A 278-nucleotide genomic window follows, 5' to 3' on the forward strand; every position below is an offset into this window, starting at 1 on the left:
CGCTACAGAATTATTGACATTAAACAAAAAATTGGCGTATTAAAAAATAATTTTCGTTTTCTCTGAATATTCACTTTACCTGACACGTTTTTCATTTTCTTTCGTTTATTTTTACAAAGCGAAATACGTATCACATTATAATAAACTAAGGTGTTCTTCCTCCAAAGTCGAAAAGATATATTATAGCAATGAGGAAAATCTAATTGCTATTATCATTATCAGCACTATGGTAATTACATCACTGCTATCAATAATGAACAATAAGGAGAATCTTGGGA

This window comes from Penaeus monodon, chromosome 25, assembly GCF_015228065.2.
Source record: "Penaeus monodon isolate SGIC_2016 chromosome 25, NSTDA_Pmon_1, whole genome shotgun sequence".
NCBI lineage: Eukaryota > Metazoa > Arthropoda > Malacostraca > Decapoda > Penaeidae > Penaeus > Penaeus monodon.